This window comes from Chrysemys picta, chromosome 3 (assembly GCF_011386835.1).
Source record: "Chrysemys picta bellii isolate R12L10 chromosome 3, ASM1138683v2, whole genome shotgun sequence".
Lineage (NCBI taxonomy): Eukaryota > Metazoa > Chordata > Testudines > Emydidae > Chrysemys > Chrysemys picta.
Window position 1 is genome coordinate 13346984 of NC_088793.1, and position 20926 is coordinate 13367909.

Below are 20926 nucleotides of genomic sequence, written 5' to 3' on the forward strand. Positions count from 1 at the left end.
GCTGCTTTCAGATAAACCTGCAGTTTTGGGACAAGTAATTCAGACACTGGGTCTTTGTTGGAGCAGACGGGAGTGTCTGGCTCAGCAAGACAGGGTGCTGGAGTCCTGAGCTGGCAGGGAAAACAGGAGCAGACGTAGTCTTGGCACATCAATTGGCAGCTCCCAAGGTGGGTTCTGTGATCCAACCTGTCACAGTTTTAATATAGATATGCTAACTTTGCCTTAGCTTAACATACAGGATATGGCCTGTAGGTGTCTTGCATTACAGTCAAACTTACTTTAATATGAATCTATAAACCTATTACAATAAACCAAATACTTAAACTATAAGAAAAGATATATATACACACACACACACAAGCAGGTTAGTCCTATAGGCTACAATACAAAGTTTTAGGAAACCTTAGTACAGACTCCCAAATGTCCTTCTATATTCTCCCTTCATTTCATTAAGATCTTACCTGGAAAGCTTTGCAGCACCAAGAAGAAGACAGCAAAGAGCAGGTAAAGAATTTTCATGACTAAAGTTTTGCTGGGAACTCGATGCCACTGCAGAGAAGAGAATTCAGGATAAACAGGAGCTTGAAAGTCTCTATTTATCAACTTCTGGGGATTGTGAAATGCTGCTCTGTTGAAAACCTGTTTTGAATCAGGTCACATTTCTAGAGTGTGTGCTGCAATCTGTTAATGATAGTAATTATGATTTGTACAGCACCATAAAAATTCCTGGAGAACTTCCGGGAGACACAGTTCATATGTCCTTGCCTTGAAGTTACAGTTTGAATATTTATACCATTACTGCCTGATCGAAAGCCCATTGAAGAGAATGGAAAGCCTCCCATTAAATTTATAAGAGGGTCCTTTTGCAGAGAAGAATTTCAAAAGATAGATGTACCTTGGAAGCACTGGCACGAGGGTGCGTGCATTTGTGTAATTTTTTTTTTACAATAGTTATCAATATTGTACATGTATTTAGGGAAATTTGCTGATTTCATGCATGAAAACCCTTTACAAAGAGGTTAAAAATACTTTCAAAAATGAGAAATAAAGTAAATCACATTTCCAATAGTGTGTGTCAGGAATGTATGGGTCTATTTTTTTTTTCTGTATATCTGAATTAAGGAGTTATAAAGTTAGCGACGGGAGAAAACCATGAATTTTCCCTCCCCCCACCCTATAATGAGCATCAGCCTTAACAATAAGTGTCTAACGTAGAGACATAAAATTGTGTTGCATCAAAAGTGGAAGCCAATGGCATTCGCAGGTGCTAAGCACCTCTCAGGATTTGTCTCATTCTCTCAGGAAGGAGAGAACAAGAATTGATTGGGTTTAAACTGCAACCAGAAACATGTAAGACAATTTTTAAGGTTTTGTGATGGGTTGGATCACAGAAACCCCCTTGGGAACTGCCAGCTGATGCATCGAGACTACTTCTGCTCCTGCTTTCCTGCCCTGGCAGCTTGGGACTTCAGTGTCCTGCCTGGTTTGAGCCAGACCTGCTCAATCACTCACACCCATGTAGTTACTGTCCTTTGTTCCAGTTTCTTTCACGTATCCTGGGGGGTGGAGAGGCTATCTCTTGAGCCAGCTAAAGACCAAATGGAGGGGTCTCCCAGGGGTTTAAATAGATTTCTCTTGTGGGTGGAGACCCCTCCCTCCCCCTGTGTAGAATTCCAGCTACAAGATGGAGTTTTGGAGTCACATGGGGAAGTCACATGTCCATTCATGACTCAGAACTTACAGGTAGCAGCCATGGTTCACATGCTACCTTGAATGTCCTCAAGTAGTCTTTTTATGTGGATTGGAGCATTCCAAGATCCATTGTTCATTAAGTGTTTCTTGATTTGGCACTTAATTTGCACATTCCTTTCTCAAGAAGCTGACGAAATGCTTTACTAAGGCTATTTAAAAATCAAGCAAGTACACAGCCAATATTCATAACTCTGAATACAAAAATGATACACGCATACAAATAGGATGAATAGATTCAGTAGATTATAACCTTTACAGAGAGATGCTACATGGCATATGTATCATAATACATATTCCAGTTATGTCATATATACATTCATAAGCATATTTCCATAAAGCTTTATGGGGTGCACCGTCACAGGGTTCTATACAGGTGATTGGTATCTCAAGATTTTCTGCAGGATTCATTTTAACTGGCGTCCAGAGCCTGGAAAATACAACCCCCGACAAGCTTCACAACACCCTTTGGCATCTCCCTCCCAGTCACTTTCTTCTTCTTTCCCCCCATTTCCATTCATTTCCAGACACCAAATACAAAGAGTTGAGGGGAGCCGACCAATAATGAGAATCCAGGCAGGGGGGGACATCAACAGGGCAATGAGGAAGTTTGACAGGGCAGTGAGCTGTCCCTCTCATCCCCCAGGCATTGCCCTCTATTTCATCTGTCTCTCTATGGATGGAAGGTTCTGGTCTTTTTACCTGTTGCTTTCTCTGCAGGGACAGGAAAGGAGGCACTGATGCCTCCAGTGCGAACACAAGGAGCAGGCACATCACCCTGACTGGCCACCTCACTTCTTTTCTTTCCCTGTTATGTTGTCACCATACACACAGAGAAATTAGATAAAAATAGCAAAATTGTTGCAGGAAGGTGGTGGAGCCAGAATTGATAATGGCTTTGTTTTCTCCGTATGATTTATTAATATACCGTGGTTATGGGTACAAAGAGTATACTGCTCTGATAGATTTAAAGATGGCATTTGATTCTATTACTCTAGACAATCTTTGAGTGAAATTAAGAAGGTTGATCCAGACTTCTGAACATTTTGGAGGCTCTCCACCAGAGCAATGCGGGTAGGGGAAAGCCAATGCCCTAATGTTTTCCCAGTTGCTAGGGGAGAACTGCAGGGATGCGTTCTAGCACCTCTTCTTATTAATTTATATTTTAATGATGTGGTGGATGTTTTGAGGGAAGATACGTTTTCTCAACTCACATTAAGGGTAGATCTATCCTGATGTTATTATATGCCGATGACATGGTCGTTTTATTGCAAACTCCAAGAGGCCTATGCTGGTTGTTATCTCAATTTTCCTTATTTTAACTCTCAAGATCTGCTTCTCATTTATAATAAGATCAAGTCATGATTTCTGGTGGAACTGAGTGGAGGATAGAAGGCTCCCTGTAGAACAAATCTCTGCTTTGACATATTTAGGGATAAATTTTCATGATTCAGACAGCTGATCCCGTTTTCATAAAGACTTAAAACAAAAGACCCTTAACTCTGCTCAAGGGTGTTTTACCTGCTCATATGGTGGGGGCAGAGTTGCCACAGCGCTAAGAATTTTTAATACTAAAATAATATTGCAGATGCTTTATGGGTATATCTACACAGCAAAAAAAAAAAGCCGCGGTTGGCGCCGCGCTGGTGAATGCTCGATCTGCTACACAGCCTCATTTTCACTAGCCAAGATAGGTGTTTTTTTCTGTCAGTAGTAGAGTTTGTTGTAAGATTTGTACTCTTCCAGATTATAGATTTCCCTGCTTTTGCCTTCAGGAAAGGGAGGAACAACTTGTGCACTCCTTATTTCCATGGTATAAGATGTTCCAATTTATTATAGCTAGGTTGGGTTTTTGTATTACTCACTTATTGTCATTACATTTTAATCAGCCACTTAAACAGAGAGAGAGAGAGAGAGAGACAGATATTACTCAAGAAGAAGGTCTGGCTCTGATTCATAATTCTAAGTTTGCCTTTTGGTTTTCTATTTTGAGAACAGCTCATATTTTTGATCTGTATTTAGTGAGTTATCAAACCCTCTTTTATGTAAGGCATATAATCAGTTAGGATTCCAAACCATGGAAACTGCTTTCCTTAAAGGTAGGTATAGAAAAGTTTCTTCGCATCTTTGTTTTTGCCCATGTAAATCTGGAGCGTTGGGAAATATACTTCATTGTACTTTAGATTGTAGAATTTTCCAGATTCTGAGGGAGAACGGGATTTGATCTCTTTTGTATAAAAAAAAGAACAGGAGTACTTGTGGCACCTTAGAGACTAACAAATTTAGATACTAACGAGTACTCTTGTTCTTTTTGCGGATAGAGACTAACACGGCTGCTATTCTGAAACCTGTATAAAAAAAGTATTTTTATCACCGAAAAATAATATTTTTAGTTGTTTTTTTTTCTCAATCCCTGGTAGTAATCAAATCAGTAGTGTAGACCTAGGCTTAGAGGTCTGGCCAGCTCCCCTCAGAGACTGAAGACTCCATTCTTTTCTGAGGAACAGGCACCCTCATCCTTTACCAGCAGGACATGACCATTTTGTGTTATGCACCAGGTCAGGCATTTTCTAATGCATTCTAGATATAAAATCCAGATTAGTGCAGGTTAATTGCAGGTTAATGGTTAAGTGCAGGTTAGTGCAGGTTAATTGTAAAGGAGAACATAGCGTTGGGCCTGTGCTCTTCTCTGCCTCTTTACAATTAGGAAAGAACCAGAAGTGAATTTTTAAAATCTGTTTTTTTGTTTATTTGTTTGTTTGTTTTTCCCCCGCCTATTCTATACCGTAAAAATATCAGGAACATCATGTCATCTTCTCTCTTTTGCAGAAAGGCTCTTTACAGGCCCCAGAGAAATATCTGTGAGGTTTCTCAACCATGAACTGAAGCGATGAGGGATTGTTGAATCTTTAACAAGGAATTTTTATCTCCTAAGTGCTTAAAATAATTTGAATAAAATACTTGTTAATAATAAAAACAATAAACAAAACTTTTAAATTCTTCCTTAGTACCTATAGTGTCCTAACCTTAGCATTGTGCGTGCTCGCGTGCTCTCTCTCTCTCTCATCCAAAGTAATTAGAATGGACATTTGCCTGAAGATGTCTGAAGGGATAAACTCCCTGTAGAGCCTATCACAACGCAAAGTATTGTAAGGAAGGAACTCAGGCCTCGTGTAGGGAGGAGGTGTGTGTGTGTATATATATGTGTGAGAGTGTGTGAGACAAAGAATGTGAGAGAAAGAAGAAGTATCTTAAATGACCTCACTTTTGGAAGTTTCTCTTGCTATTTTTTGAAGAATCCCCAGACATCTAATAGGATTTCCTAAACAAAATACTAGACTGTGACCTAAGTAAAGAAAATTTACAAGTGGTTTAGACTCCTCCACACACACCTGATCAGGTTAGCAGCTACCTCTGCTCTGAGCAGGTCTCAACACAGCTCCATTTCCATAGAAAGGCAGATACGGACACCACAAGATTAAATTGAACTGGCAGACAACCAGCACCACCAGTGATTCATGGACATTCTCACCTAATAAGGAACAATATAATCATAATAAATTAATAATGGGAATGCTTGACACCCATTAGCACCTTCCCTCAAGGAAGATCTACGCTCCTTCCATACCAGAATTAACCATAATTTTGACCCGGTAATTATCAAATGAAAATGACAATCATGTAACACATCAGAACTGAATGCACACTGCAGACCTTCTGAGGTTTGCAAACCCCTCCTTTCATCCAGCACTGTGACTATCCACAAAGAATTTGATGCCTTTCTATAGTAAAGGCAGTCTGCTGTGAGTATTTCTTTGTCATGTGTTATTTATCTGCTTTTAATTTTTATTTTTATTTGATAATTACAGTGTTGTTCCTAACAAACCAGTCAGTGGCTCATTGCACCAAGCAGTGTCCTTGCAGGCTCACGCAATAATAAACTGGGACATGGATGATTTGAATTTGGCAGCTAACCAAAGCTAATGCTAATACCAACCTCTCTCTGCCCGGGACAGGTTAGGATTTGCCTGGATTGATCCCTGAGCTCCAACGGCAGTGCAAGAACCACTCAGTGCACAAAGACTTGAAACACGGCCAGATTCCACCACCCTCCCTCACAGGGAGTAGTTCTTGCTCTGTGAACGGTGACACTGAAATCATTAGGGCTGTAAGTGGAGTACAGCACGACGTGATGTAACTGGGTCAGAGCCTGGCCCTTAAAAACTAGCAGGTCTCCTTCCCTAAGTGAAAATCTAACCATTCTCAGGGTACAGCTGCTCCACCTCATGGATCCTACTCAGGCCCCCAGTGAGCACAGAGATGTCCATCTCCAAGGGCCGGCTCTAGGCACCAGTGCCCCAAGAATGCGCTTGGGGCGGCACATTTCAAGGGGTGGCATTAGAGCGCTTGGGGCGGCACTTCGTCTTTTTTTTTTTTCCTTCGGCGGCGGCACTCCGGCCATTTTTGTTATTATTATTATTTTTTGCTTGGGACGGCAAAAAAACCTAGAGCCGGCCCTGCCAACTCCATTATAGAAGCCATAAAAATGTTCTTCACATTTCCCTGCCTGCAGCTGTAGCTCAGTCACTTCTCCCTCTCTCCTCTCTGAATAGTTTGACTGTAGGTCTCACATTTTGAGTCTGCACTTTTCCTTCTTTTTTTTTAAGACTGATCATTGTCACACCAAGGGGCTGGGAAGGGGGCAAGAGCCCCCCAGATCTGGACAGACACACAGGAGGGGAGAATGTGGGGCTGACAGGTGCAGCTGACTCTATTCTCCCCCAGTCTCTCTTTCACTCACCCCCACATCATGCTTTCCTGTGTCCTACCTCTCCACTCCCCCAAGCCTCCCTAACTTGAGGCCCCAAACTCTCTCCCCTCCCCTATCACCCATCCCCATTTATCTCCTGCCGCATAATTTCCCTCCCCTCCCTGCTGTCCCAAACCCTTTCCCCTTATTACTCCCACCCCTCCACCTCCGAATGCCCCTCCCCTCTCAGCAGGCTTTTACATATCTCATTTCCCCCCCAGCAACATGGATGACATTCCCCCCAAATAAAACTGCACCATCACAAGACACACCAAATTTCAAAAGGATCTGACTAAGCATGTTGATTTCAGAGGACATGGAAAGGCTGACCTTTAAACAGAAATCATGATGCAACCTTAACCTTAGTGGGGCTACCTCACCTCTATAACACAGGGTCTATCTTAATGCCTCTTCTCTCAAGTGCTGCTGAGCTCCCAGCTGAACTTCAGCCATGAAGGTATTTAATCTTCTCTTTGCAGTTTTTGTCTCCGTGCTCCAAACTGCACCAGGTAAGTGTCCATACAATGGAAGTGTAATATAGAGCAATATTTGTCACCCTCTATTAAGTTGCCAGTTAATATATTACGTTATAATAGTTTATTCTCATTTTTTAAAGAACTCTGAAATGCCTCCATAGCATGTAGCAAAACTATAATTTTTTGCAGGGCAATAATCATGGGATCAGGGAGGTGCCTTTGCACCACCCTTGAAAATTCATTCGGAGATGACTTGATTTGACCTGTCAAAATAATCCCCATTTCCCCTTGGGGTTTTCCCCAGTAGAGCTTGCTAGAGGATTGCTGCTAATTGCCAACATTGTGTCTGCAGTGTGCATGCTTTTGCTTCCAGATGGTGCACAGATCTGAACATCTGGATGGGACACAGACAAAATGAATCCTCTTTCTCTTGCATTGCTCCTTCAAAAAATATGTTTTCTTCGGAAAGATGGGAACCAGGAGATCATGAAATAAAGTCTAACTTCTTCTCCAGAAAAGTGTTAATTATTCTGTGTCTTTCATACCCCATATTATAAAGCCAGGCTACATGCTCCACTGACAGCTTAACACAAGCTGTGAATATAACTCAATTCTCTACACGCCATACCCTTGTTTCAGTGTCTAAGCAACACTATTTCTTTGAAAGAATGAACCACCTCTATTTGTTTGGGTTTGTTCCCTGAAATGACATGAACTGGGGGTGAGACAGTATGTGCAGAAACAGCAATCTATCAGTTTAGATCTTGGGATCAGATCGGAGGGTAGTAGATAATTCTGATGAAACACAAACTACCTACAACTAAAGATATTCTACTTTACGTATCCCAGAGGACGAGGCTGTGAACATTTGGGCTGCATTTTCAAAGAACCTGGCTTTTTGGTATAACCTGAAGCTGGCTTTTTTGTTTTGTTTTGTTTTTGGTGATGAAGAAACTGTTCCTGGGCATTGAATCTTCATAAGGACATCTGCACCGAGCCCCACAAAAGGTTTGAAGTTCAAACTGGAAGAGATTTATTTAATCCTCTCTAATTTTGAAAACTGCAGTCATCCATCCAGCGAAGACCTGCTTTACCTCTACTCAGCCAATCAGCGTTTATGAGGCTGCCTGTTACATCACTTTTAGGACCTATAAATAGTAAAAAAAACCCCACAGCATCATGTAAAGGCTGTTGGTGAGACAGGGAATTACCAGCTTTCCATCGCTTAAATGTGAGAGGGTGGGGATGAAGGACACCCATAAACAGAGCTGTGGTATTTGAACTCTGCAACAAGGGAGCAAGCACCTCTGTTTAATTACCTCACTTGGTTCCCTTCATAGAGCCAGCCATTGAATATGCAGAAAACAACATCCTATTCCATTGTATTAAAGCTGTGTTAAAGTAGTGCACTGGAAGATAATTGAGCTGAGTTGGAAATGTCTCAGGGAATGGAAAAATCAGTGAATGGGAAATGCCCATCATACTGGAATCACAATTAGTATTTACCCTGCTCTGCAAAGAAAAAATAAGGTTCTTTTTCTTTATGCAGGATTTCAGAACAATGTTTCGAAATGTAGACTCAATGGGGGTTCCTGCTACCTTGGGAGATGACCTGGCTTTTCTGAAAACATTAGAACCAACAATAGATGGGACATTTGCCCAGCACTGGCAGGGCCGGCTCCAGGCACCAAGCAACCAAGCACATGCTTGGGGCGGCACCAGGTCAGGGGCGGCCAATCTTTGGGTGGCGGGGGGCAGCGCGGCACGGCACGGCATTCCGCGGGGGGGGGCGCGCTCCGGCGGTGCGGCGCGCAGTGCTCGGCGGGGGTGCGGCACTTGGGGGGGGGGTTTCCAGCGGCTCGGCAGTGGGGGCGGGCTCCGGCGGTGCAGCGCTTGGCGGGAGGGCGGCGCGGGGCACGGCGCTCGGGGTGGGGGACTCTGGCGGTGCGGCGCTCGGTGGGGGGGAGCTCGGCCCACCTCTTTCCCGACAGCCTCCCCACTGTCAGAGCCGTTCACTGAAACTGGTAGCTATACACTACTTTGTGGACTATAATGAGGTTAGCTGGGGCTCGTCTCTCTGGGGCGGCGGGGAGTTTGGGAGTTTGGGAAGAGGTCTAGCAGGGAATTAGTCCGGCCTCAGGAGTCTTCCTCCACGGCCTTTGTGAGGGCAGAAATAAACACAATTAGTCGTCAGCCCAGGCCCTAGGTCAGGCAGGGCAATGGTGAGTCAGGCCCTCAGGCACTCGGGCAGAGACTGAGCAACAACAGTATATAAACAGTGAGCCCGGGCCCTGGGTCCAGGCGGGGCAATGGTGAGTCAGGCCCTCAGGGAGGGGCTAAGCAATAACAGTGGGTTGAGCATTGGCCCAGTATACAAACAGTGAGCCCAGGCCCTGGGTCAGGGCGGGACAATGGTGAGCGGGACATAGGGGCGCTCAGGCCTGGGAGAGGGGGAGACTACCACCTGCGAGTTGGGTGGCAGGGGGACGCAGGCCCTCCCACTCCACTGCGTGCAAGCCAGGGACTTTAGCAGAGGCAGAAGACCCGCTGCTGCATCCGTGGGGATCCTGGCTGCAACACGCTACATGGGCTCTGGCAGTGCTGCAGCCAGACTAGGGTCGGCTGCCCCCGGGCTACTTCCAGACTTCCCCTCTAGAGGTACGTGGGTCGGGGTGGTGTCCTCAGGGGGGTCCAGCACCATGGGTTACTCGGGATTGCTGTTGCAGGGCAGGCTCGGCCACTCCTCGGGATATCTGGCCTGGGATAGGCACGGCGACTCCTCCAGGTAGCTGGCCTGGGGAAGGCCCGACCAGCCCTTGGGTCCATCGCAACTCACTGGGGCTTACCATCTGGGAGTCAGCCAGAGGCATCTGATCTCCCTGACGGCTGCTCGCCCAGTGAGCTCTGGACTCGGGCATTTATACTTCCTGTGCCACGTCTCATCCTCTGGGGGGCAGGCTCAGAGCTCCCTGGCTCTGCCCACTCTGTGTCCGGAGGGGCACGTCTGTCTCTGAGGTAGCAGGGGCCAACACTGCCTCGCTACATGGACGCAGCTTGCTTTTCACGGTGGGGTGTGCCTACATGCACCCTGGATGCTGCTGCCAGTGGTATGTAGTCTAGATGTAGCCTTAGAGGCACATAGGGGTGGTGCTTAGTTTTCCCAAATATCTGAGTGGGGGGTTGCACCAGTTCTGTTTGTAACTTTAGGAGGAACCCCTAGATATTGAACCCGACTCTTGTTGCTACTGACACACCCTGGCAGAAGGGTTAATGTATACGCAGGGAGGAGAATGACAGCATCCATGTCAAGCAAGTGAATGTGGGAGAGAGTATGGGTGATTATTTGGGGTTGGTCCTGCTCTAAGCAGGGAGTTGGACTAGATGGCCTCCTGAGATCTCTTCCAATCATAATCTTCTATTATTCTGATTCTATTATCTGCTTCTTCTTTATGGAGACACATTCACAATACATTTTGGGGGGTTCTTCCTATTCCTTACATTCAGTGGCACAATGAGGGGGCGGGGGCAGAGCACAAGCCCCCCATTGTTTTGGCTATAAATTCACATGAATGTCCTTGCCAAGCCTCTGTCTATCCCCCCGGAGTGAGCCCAGAAGTGGAAGAGGTGGGGGAAGCAGCATTAGGAGATGGCAACTTGAAGTTCTGGGAAGCAGGAAGCCAGAGGGTCCCAGGGCCCAGAGACACAGGAAGAGCCACTGCCCATGCTCCAGCCAGTCAATGACAGTTTCAGTTGTTGATTTGTCCCTGTCTCCAAGGCTTGGCCCCAGGTGAGAGAGACCACTGGGACCAACACTAGTATCTCTCCCTCCTCCCCTCACACCAGAGAGACTGGGTCCCAAAGCACAAAAAAGGTGCAAAGGCTATGTGAGGAGATGATGGGCCAAGATTCTGGGAAGGGGAGCAGGGACCAAAGGATCTTCCTGATGGCAAGGAAAAGGAGGGAAGGGGGAGAGGTCCTTTCCAGTCCTGATCTCACTGCTGGAAGGTGAGGGGATAGGAGAGAGTGTTTCTCACCCGGGGCCAGCCCTTGGATATGGGGAAGAAGTAGTGATTGACGCTGTCAGCGACCAGCAAGAGCAGGGGTAGCAGCTCCTCCTGGGACACCATCACCTGAGACCCCCCTTTCACGCCCCTGTGGACACCGGGAAATGAGGCATACATTTTAGGAGGGAAACTGGCGTTACCACAACCAGCATGCTTCAACCAATTACCTTCTCTACACATGGAGTTTAACATGTGTTAGTTAATATTTTAGAAACATCCCTCTTTTCCTAGTGAAGGCAAGGGCTTTCAAGACAGTTCCGATCAACCTGAGTTACAAACCATGTCGCAGTATAAAATGACTCTTGCTTACTATTCGGGCTGGGTTGGAAAAAAAAAAACCCAAGACAAATATGTACATATTTTTGAAAATGTGAAACATGTTTCTGTTTAGAGGTTTTTGAAAATAAGTGATTTTTTGTTTTCAATTTTTTTTTCGCATTTTTACCAGAAAGTTTCAGTTTTACATTGCTCCCCTCCACCCATTATTTCATTCCATTACTTTTCAATGTTTGCAAATGGTTTTAAAAAAAGGAAAATGGAGAATCACGGAAAACAAACAAACAAACAAAAAAGAAAGGAGTATATCAAAATCATTGTTTTTTATAAAATATTTTTAAAAATTAAATCTGATTGTTATGTTTCCTTGTTGCTAGTAGTTTACTGTCCTTTCATTTTAGGGTATAAAATTGCTGATGTGAAAATTTCATACCTGTTTCTTTCATTAGAGTTCCCTAATTATTAGTAGAATTTCAGCTTTTGTATAGGGGTATTTACTATTTTAAATGTTCATCTAGGCCAAATGTGTCCCATGGCCTCATTAACACTCACAGTGTTGAGAACACCACAAATAGCCCATGTTATATCATCCAACACCTTCGTCCAATGTATTAAAAATCAGAAGTGAAGGAAGCTGAAATCATAGAATCGTAGGACTGGAAAGGAACTTGAGAGGTCATCTAGTCCATTCCCCAGCACTAATGGCAGAACTAAGTATTAGGCGTATTATAAATCCTTCACCCAAGTTCTACTGCACTAGCAGCGCTTGCAGTGGCTGGGGCATGTCTACACTGCAGCTGGGAGTGATCATCCCACTTAGTCTAGACAGACTTGCGCCAGCTTGTCTTGAGGTAGACAGCTACACATAGCAGTGTGGGCATTGTGTCTCCGGCGGAGTCATGGGCTAGTCACCCGAGCTCAGACCCTGCAGGTCAGAAAGGCTTGAGAGCCTAAGATTCTGCACAAGCAGCAATGTCTACACGGATATTTTTAGCACCGCCGCTTGAGCTCAGCAAGCGCAAGTCTGTCTACGAGGCTGGGAGCCTTGCTCCCAGCTACAGCATGGAGATACACTGTCTGCCTTCAGAGAGAAGTGTTTCAAGAAGACAAGACTATCAGCATGTCCATATTTGTTTGTTTGTTATACAGATGTCGTTCAACTGGTGCAGCTTATGTAACACTCAGGATTTGAATCATTGTGACATCATTGTAGCTACATAGATACAAATATCCCTAAGTGAAGCTGGTCAGAAAACTGATTGTTTTCCTAGGAAAATTGTCAGTTAGAAATTCTTTATTTTTTTGAGAAATGTCTCAGTGAGGTAGTTGTGTTTCAAAACAACATTTCAATGTCTTGAAATTTCATTTTGGTTTTGGAAACTGAAAAAAATTGGTTTTCCGTTCTCACTTTCCAGATCTTTTCCCTGCCTTTCTTTCCATTTTTTACTAATCTCTTTTCTCCGCCATCGGAAGGGAGTAGAAAGGGTAGGAAAAGTGAGGGAAATTCTCAGTATTTTTACTGTTTGGAAACTATAAAAAGAGTGAAAAAGTAATTTTCCCTGACAGTTTCAGAGATAATAAATATTGGTCTGAAGAGGTTCAATCCTGACAGATTATATCACCTCCGAAATGCGTACCTACCAACTCCCAGCTGCATACCTGACAACTTCAGGAAACAACAAGCTAGTAGACTCTGATATCATAAAGATATATATGAATTTGTGGACACTGCGTCTTTCTCCTGCTCACATCCACTGGGTGCATTCATACCGTATTTCTCCATTAGTAATCATCCCCCACACACTCTCACTTCAACCTTTCTCTCCACCCACTCACTCATTACAACATATTGCCCAAGATACAACTTAATGCATCACGTACCTCCATTCATCCCACACTCTGCTATCTACTCATTCTGCCGACACACCTCATTCTGGGCATCTATACCTTCTCTGCCCTCCCCCAGGATCTATTATTTATAGCAAAGCCCAGAGAAGGATGGGGTTGCCATGTGTTCATTGATAGTCCATTTCTCCCAGTAAAGAAACCAGAACAACCCCCCACCACCACTTATTGCTTTTTCTTGTTTTTTGGGGCAAGACACTGGCACAGCCCTAACCCCTATGACATCAGCTCTCTCCAGTATCTGGTCTCCCAGTTCTAATGATTGGTTCCGTTTTCCCTGGTCAGAAAAGCCACCTCCTTCAACACTCCATCTGCCCACTATATCCCTCAGCCAAGGGCTCAGCTCAGCCTGGTGCCCCGCAAACCCCAAACACCCAAACATTCCCAAACCACCCGAACGTCCTGCTCCCTCAGGCAGCAGCTCCTTGCTCCACCACACAGGAGCGGCCTGCTCATTGCCAGTGAGATCCATGTCAGAAAATAATGCCTCAATCACCAAGGTGACTGCTTCCAGGGGACCCAAACCCCTGTTTCCTTTTCACGTGCTTCTGCCCACCCATCTGTCTGCCCCCCCATCCGACCCCACCTTCCTCTAGCCCCGACGTCCCTCGGAGCCCAAAAAATCCTTATATGCCTCTGCCCCCTTTCCATCCATCCCTGGACATGAAACTCTCAGGCTTTGTCCCCCTCTTACCTTAATCCTCTAAGAGAGGCCCCGATGGCCTCCTTTGCCTTCCTATCCCCTGGATGATGCCATCTGCAGTCTCTGGGATCCCCAATGCACAGAGCGCCAGGATCGGTAGGCAAGGGATGCAGACTCCCCACCTTCCAGGAAGGCCCAGGCCTGCAGGCAACTGAGCTCTGCCAGCTCCAGCCCCTTTATCCATGGAGTTTTTCCATCGCCTTTCAGGAGCCTGTTACCCTGTTCCACTGGTCCTGAATAACTAAACCACCCACTGAGTGAGTGGAACATGTTCCTGGGGATAGTTAGTGTTTGAGGAGGGGAGTCTAAACTATTGTTTCTTGAAAGCCCTAATCCTAGGAGCCTCCCCACAATTAGATCCACCTGGGAAGAGTCCAGGTCTGGTCTGGACACTTAGGGTGGGTGACTCAACCAGGAGGCTCCAAGCCCAGGCAGGGAGAGAGCTGCTGGAGGAGCTGCTGAGGGAAGCACTCAGCTAGGAGACAGGCCAAGGAAGGAGGCTGGGGGAAACCCCAAGCCTGAGAGGAGGGTCTACAGGCCAGGGACTCCAGGACTGAGAACACACAGGCCCCAGGCAAGGGGCACTGTGCATCCCTGAAACTAGAATGGGCACTGAGTAATCTCAATAAATTAATTCCCAAGAGAAGGGGATACTCTGGGAGTATGTCAATTATTTCTGGAATTCAGAGGGAAGCTGAGTTTCGGTTCCTACAGAAGCACCCCAGGATCTACGGTGACATCCTGTCTACAGATGGAGTTTCCCCATCCACATCATGGGGAACCCCCCATTACCAGCAAACCTGAACAATGTGAATGATACTAATCCTGAGAGCTGCTTGTCACCTGCATGTACCATTGGCTCCTACAGGTCTAACCCGTCAGTGTAAAGCATTACCGGAAAGGATGCTCTTCTGGTTCAGTCATTAAAAAGGATGGAGAAATCTGGGTTTAGTTCCCATTTCTGTCACAGACTCCTTGTGTGACCTTGAACAAGTCACTTTCTGTCTCTGGGTCATGTCTCCTCATTTGTAGAGTGGACTTAAAGGCACTTCCTTTGTCTCTCCTGTTTATTTCAATGGTAAATTCTTTGTGTCAGGGACTATCCTTCATTATATTCAGTGCCTAGCATCATGGGACTCTCATCTAGGGTGAGGTGACTAAGAACGATCACAGAAATGGCAAGGCAACTGAAGGTTCCATTTTTTCTCCCTCTCCATGGGAGGACCCCATGTGGCTGCCTCAGATACACCCTGACTTGCAAACGTGTTCTGCACATGGCCAGGTCTGGAAGCTCAGCTACAAGAGAAGGGGACCTCATGGTGGGGAGATGGGGAGGGGAGGGAGCATTGAAGTGGTCATTACATGCTGTGCAACCAAGCTGTGACTGAGCCCAAATCCTCTGAGAACAACCCAAACCAAACGGATTTGTTAAAGGAGGAAGGAACAGGAAAAGATTTATCCACATGAACTCACTGCAAAACACCTAGGAACACTCCTGGGTGGCTTAAACATATGACCCTGACATTTTATTTTATTTATATTTAATTAAAAAAAAAAAAACAAGAAAAGGATTTTTATAGAAAAGAAAAGCAAAACAGCCCCCACATCCCCATTAAAACACTCACAGGCACGTGTGCAATACACCACCGCAACCAGTTACTTTTATTAAAAGGAGAAGAACAAATTATTATGAGTGATACAAGGGCTCCCTGTGGATTTTTTCCAGCTTGCAAGATTATTTATACCCCAGATGAAAAGGATCCAATGATTTCCGAAGCAAGGTGTCATCTGACAGATTCCCAGAGATGCTACATGGACAATCTTTGCTGCCATCACTCAGCGGTGGTACTGCAAAAAAGGGAAATGGAAAGAATCTCACAGATTCTTTGTTTATATCCATTAAAAAAAAGCCACTGTTATATTTACTTTCAAATCAAAGTCAGAGCAGGAATTTCTCCATCACTGAATGGTAAGTGCAGATATTTCTGGTTTAAACCAGTAAAAAGAAATTCTGAGCAATGTTAGCTATGAAGTTACCGAGATTTGTAATTACTGTGAATTTCTAAAAGGAGAAATGTGAAGGCTCCCAGTTGGTACTGAGCTACCTTAAGGACTGAAAGTAGCATCAATTCTTAAAGCACAGTAGCGCTTACTGAATTGCTTTGAAGAGTGATTATCTGATAACATACATGTGTGTCCCACCAGTAAGTGTGTGATACACATCCCTGACTGTAGAGGCTGTGAGTCTGTTGCAGGCTCCATCTAGAGTCTAGATCACCCTGCAAACACCCACAGGAGCAAATTTATGCTCAACACAGCTCATCGTGTTTGCAGGATCAGGACCCAGATGTTCTGTAACACATTTGTGAAAATGCTGCAATGAACTTTCTGGATCTGAAAAGTTCACGTATTCATCGTTGTGATCATTTCCAATTTTTTGCCTGCTTGATTCTGGATGGATTCTGTAGGCCACAAATTGAGTTTCAATATTTTGACATTTTTGAGTGGAGTGATTTGAAAATAATGTATTTCTATGGGAAAATAATGGTTATATCTATGCTGTGAAAGTGCGGTTTACCATCTCATCATCAGACTTGGTTAGTGCCTTGGTTTCCCCTGTTGGACGCGTGATTTAGCCCCCAGCTGAACCAAAGCTTCCCCATCTCGGGCAAACAAAATTAAACGAACAAACAAACAAACAAAAACACTAGCAAAACTCTTTGGGCTAGACATGTTTCCTTGAGGCCATAGTGAACATTTCTACCCCTCAGCTGTTTTTATATAGGGCTCAAAAATTTTCCTCTCTACTCAGCTCTTCTCTGAGCTCCTCCCAGTTTACTTGTTCAGGCTTCATTTTTAAGCCGTTTACATTTGTTAAGATCAGCTCTTCTGCCCTTCCCTGCTCTCTTTCTTGCCGGAGAGACTCACAACAGGTCCTACCAACTCCCCTAACTCCAAGGACAGCAGGCCTTTCAAATCCAGAAATGATATCGAGATAGGAAACCTTTCCAGAAATGGAAAAGTATGTGAGGGGAAAGGGTTAGAATAGAACCAGATTGGCAGCTTTCATTTTGTTTAGTGATACCAAGAAAATTGTATGATTGAATCTGCCCTCATCTAGTCATTGAAAATAGGATCCTTCTGTCAGGGATTGGGAGAGTGAAATATCAAAATCCTAAAAGGTTGAAAAGATAGATTAAATAAATTTACATTGAGTTATAACAGACTCCACACACAGAGAGGACGTGCACATACACACCGTGTAACATAGCTCAAAAGAACTTAGGACATTTCTTTTGGGAAACTAAGCATTAAAATTGTTGTAAAGTTGTAAAGAGTTGGGACTATGTTTTCCAGTGTGCATTACTTTGCATTTATCAACATTGAATTTCATCTGCCATTTTGTTGCCCAGTCCCTCAGTATTCTGAGATCTTTTTGTAACTCTTTGCGGTATGCTATGGACTTAAGTATCTTGAGTAAATCTGCAAATTTTGCCACCTCACTGTTTAGCCCTTTTTCCTGATCATTTATGAATACGTGGAACAATACTGGTTCCAGTATATACCCCTGGGGGACACCACTATTTACCTCTCTCCATTTTGAGAACTGACCATTTTTTCCTACTCTTTGTTTCCTATCTTTTAACTATTTACTGATCCAGGAAAGGACTTTCCCTCTTATCCCATGACAGCTTACTTTGCTTAAAAGCTTTGGTAAGAAACATTCTAAAATGAAACAAAAATGTTGACATGGGGAGAGTCTAGTCACAGACCCTGTTGTAATGATGCTACGTTGGCAACACAGGGGGGCTTTAAAAGATGATGAGGAAGAATTTCAGTAATAACTGAGCAATTATGGCTCACCTAATTGTCCCTGTGTTATCCTCCTTGCAAGCATTGTCCTGGGATGGTGCTGGGTGTTATCAGGTCTAAGAGGGACAATGTTTGTAACACTAAGGATCGTGGATTCTTTGGGCTGCTCCAGGCGGTGGATAGGCCATAGGCAGCCTGGGTAAAGCAGCTGTAATGTCATCCTAATAGGTGAACCTCAGACAGTCCAGCAGCAGAGCAACACAAAATGTTCCTTTTGTCCATGTCACAGGGTTGTGCCAAGGTCATTAAACAAATGCTATAGACATTAGAAACAGATTTTGAACTTACCGGAAATTTGCAGCAAGGGACCCCAAAACCACAGGTTCCCATCGGTCTATAAGGGGGGATACATATACCGAAGCAGAAGCCCCCTATACCTACACATTGTAGGAGGGTAGTAGGCCGACCGTTTGGCAGAGGTAAAGAAGAAGAGGGAAAAGTAATCGGATGAAGCTGGGTGAATCCTGCAGAGGAAAAGAGTCTTGATTTTCATTCACACAACAGGGTAAACAAGAACTGTGATTGCAGCATAACGGGCATTTCTCATTAACTGAATTTCCCATTCACTGATATGAGACCAAGTCAGCCCAATTATCTTCCTGTGTCTCCTTTCACTAGAGCTTTGATAATAATATGTAAATGTCTGTAGTTCTGTGGCCATTTGAAAGCTGCCCCTAAGAACTGAACAGAGTGAGTTAATGAAGTAGATGTGCTGGCTACCCAACTGCCTGCTTCAGAACCATAGCACTGAGCATGGGTGTCCTTCACAGCTCCACACCTGTATAGTGTGGTAAGCAAGCAGCTGCCTTCATTGCCAACTTCTCATAGTGGCTGCTGATGTGGTTTTGACCTTTTCTGGCTGCTAACAGAGAGGTACCAGGCAGTATAATCAATGGTGATTGGCTGCGCAAGGTTGAACTGGCTCAGGACTGGATTGGATGACAGGAACTTTTAGAAACAGGCGGGTTTGAACAAGTCCCTTCCAGTCTGAAGGGATTGTCTGTGAGACTCTGCATAAAGGTTCTTGTGAAGACTCAGCAGTTGGGAATACTTTTTCAATGACCAATTGCCAGGTTTAGACATGCCACACAGGCTGGTCCTTTTGAGAATGTGTCCAAATGTCCTTTAGGATATTTAGATTAGAATATTTTAACTCGATTTTAGCTGTGCTTTCCTTACTGTATCCACTGCTCACAGATACCAGCCCAAGACCTAAACAGTATTGTCTCAGTGTTTCCTTGAGGTCTACCTATCTGTCTGTGTTTTCTCTCTTGTCTGATACTTGGATTGGAAATTTTTATGGAGCAGAAAGTGTGTCTTTGCTGTACAGTAGAAATGAACCTGATACAATTGGGTCCCAGTCCATGACTGGGGTTCCCAGGTGATAACTGTATTATAATAAATCATTGTTATTATTAATAATTATGTTAGAAATGATACAGGTGCATTATCATTTCTATAGAAACTTTGCCAACTCCACAAAATGGCATTTCCAGTAATGAAGTCAAACACATGAATATGGCACAATATTTCCTGGGGACATTATCGCTAAGATCTTGTGAAAATCCTCTTCAACATGATAGATCTGCTTTCTATTCCGGGCATTCTCTCACTGGGGGTCTGAAACAACACTTAATAATAAAGTACATAAAAAGCCTAAATAGTTCACCCTAATCAGCAGAAGATGTTAGATTCCAATTCATGGTTCCCAGCACGTGTCACAATCCCCTCACATATGTACTTGTACATTGTGATAACGTCACCACTAAACCTTCACTTTTTAAGCTAAAGAGATTGAACATTTTTTGAGTTTATCACTATAAGTCATATTTTCTAATCCTTTAATCATTGCTTTGGCTCTTCTCTGAACCCACTCCAACTGATCAACATGCTGCTTGACTTGTGGGTACCCAAACTGGACACAGTATTCCAGAAATGGCCACAACTGGACGTGCCAAATACAGAAAACAAAACAACCTCTCTACTCCTACTTGAGATTCCCTTCTTTATGCATCCAATGATTGCATTAACCCTTTCCTCCATAGCATTGTACTGGGAGCTCATTTTCAGCTGATTATCCACCCACAACCCTAAAATCTTTTTTTCAGACTTAGTGCTTATAAGGATAGTGTCCCCCAACCTGTAAATGTGGCCAACATATTTTGTTCCTAGAGCCATACATTTTTATTTAGCTGTACAGTGGTTTGCTTTTGCCCAGTTTACCAAGTGCTCTATATACCCGTGTCTTAATTTTTGTCACCTTTAGTCTTTGTAGTTGGTAATTGTATGTCTTCTTTCAGGTCCTTGAGAAAAAATGTTGACTAGCATAAAAACAATAACTAATCCCACTAGTAGAATGTTGGGGATATGATTACAGGTCATAGTTCAGCCAATGGATCTTAATAGGCACAGGACCATTCTGCAGACAAATGTCAATTATGTCCCTCAAATCATGAAACCAGAAAAAATACAGAAAAAAAGGTGGAAAAAAATTATGACACAAAGTTTTAGGAAACATTCTTTTAAAAATGAGAAATAAAGTGAATAACATTGTAAATTCTATGTGCTGGGAATGTATGTTTTTTCCCCATATATATTTACTGAGAAATTTTACAGTTTTTGATGGGAAAAAAACATGAGTTTTCCCTTTCTGTTCCTCACCATAACCGGCATCAGCCTTAACGATAACAGTCTGAAGTATAGTCATAAAATATTTACACATGAAACGTGAAAGCCAATGGCCCGTGCAGGTGCTAAGCACTTCTCAGGATTTGTTTCACTCTCTCAGGAAGGAGAGAACAAAAAGTGATTGGGCTCAAATGGCAACCAGGAAAATTTAAGAACATGTCAAAGTGTTCTATGAAGGCATTTCACACCTCTACATTCCCTGGGGGATTCTTTTTAAGCAGGGTCCAGAGACTACAAAATACAACCCCCTAGAAATCTTCACAGCCCCTTTTGGAATCTCCCTCCCAGTCACTTTCTTCCTCTTTCCCCCCATTTCCATTTATTTCTAGGCACCAAATACAAAAAGTTGAGGGGAGCAGACCAAGAATGAGAATCCATGCAG

The 20926-nt window shown here is 44.0% G+C and overlaps 1 long non-coding RNA gene across 1 annotated transcript; it reads right to left on the reverse strand.

Annotated features, from left to right (window-relative positions):
* Positions 1 to 15617: 15617 nt before the first annotated feature.
* On the reverse strand, positions 15618 to 18284 carry LOC135982007 (uncharacterized). Its single transcript, XR_010599206.1, has 2 exons — positions 18145 to 18284; positions 15618 to 15831 (listed from the first exon to the last, which is right to left on the reverse strand). It is a non-coding gene; the product is annotated as an uncharacterized LOC135982007 (long non-coding RNA).
* Positions 18285 to 20926: the final 2642 nt, after the last annotated feature.